Here is a 1,373-nt window from a genome sequence, read left to right on the forward strand (position 1 = left end):
ACCAGCCGTGTTCCCGAAACATCGTGAATTTGAGAGGAGTTGTTTCCATCGAGATGTGTGTGTTCCTTTCCCTTCTGTAATACAATTTCCAGTGTGTGTGAGTGTGTGCGTATGTGTCACAGTGTGTGTCTATGTGACTGCGTGTGTGCATGTGACAACGGAGGTTCCTTCCACTCTGATTCAAACACACAAAGTCACCGGGGACCATTGCACTCATCACATGAATTAAAATGACTCAGATAAACCTCCAAAACAGCCACGAAGGCACAGATAGTTTTACAACCCACCAAAGGCAAGGACATAGAGAAACTCCAAGGAGTCAGCTCCCGAGAGAGCTGAGCCCTCCCAGAGAGGAGAGGCTCTGGCTGCTACCAAGGCCTGCTGGGATGGGGAGGGAGGGCCAGACTGCACTGAGGCAGGGAGGGGCCTGCTGGACACGGGAGGAAAAGCGAAGCCATGCCCGAGGGCTGGCACCTCAGACGAGATTCCCAGATGCCCGGATTCCTGGTCCACGACCACTCGCCACTCCTCCCCAAGGCTCTGTTTTGAGGGTTTTGGCAGGAAGTGCCTCAATCTGGGGCAGATCAGGCAGTGGGCCAGAGCTCTGGGAGGGCGTGAGGCTCCTGCCCAGGGTCGGAGGCAGGTGCTGCCCTCTGGAGATGAGCGGGGCAGAAGAGCTGAGGACCTCCCCACAAGGCATGTGTGGTCAACCAAGAAAGCCGGAGAGGAAGGAGCACTGGGAGGAGCCCCACGTCTTCCACAGCTTTAGGGAGGATTGAGAGAAAGAGCAGAGTTACAGGGAGAAGGGGTGGAAAGGAGGAGGGACAAGGGAACTCCCAGTGCCCGTTCGCCTGGCAGAGAGGCCAGGATACAGCCCTGGGTGGCACAGCCCGAAGGGCAGAGGAAGCCAGAACAGTCTCGGAGCTCACAGACTCCTGGAGCCCACGGAACTGGGCTCTCCAGAACCCCAGGACGGGGAGACACTGTCTGGAAGTGTCCCGCCCCTAGACCTGGTGGGGAACGAGATCTTGACCAGGCTGCATTTCACTCCAGAGCCAGAAGACCCAGAGTGTAAGCATGGATAGGAACGCAAGACAGAGACACCATTTACAAAAACTGAAGGCGAATCCTCTGGAACAGTGGCAGGAGGCTGGGGTCTGAGGACAGGGGCAGGAACCGGGGAGACTCCACTCATTTCAGGGGTCCTCAAAGGGGAGGACCTGGGTCCTGGGTTCAGAGGAAAACAACACAGGAGGAGGAAGTGGGTCACGAGGCTACACAGTGTTTTTATTTTAAATGACACACGAGTTCCCTACAGAGAAAACATCAATAAGAACCAGGAAAGGTCCCTGTGGCCCACCTGACCCCTGGAC

This window comes from Cebus imitator, unplaced genomic scaffold (genome assembly GCF_001604975.1).
Source record: "Cebus imitator isolate Cc_AM_T3 unplaced genomic scaffold, Cebus_imitator-1.0 Scaffold973, whole genome shotgun sequence".
NCBI lineage: Eukaryota > Metazoa > Chordata > Mammalia > Primates > Cebidae > Cebus > Cebus imitator.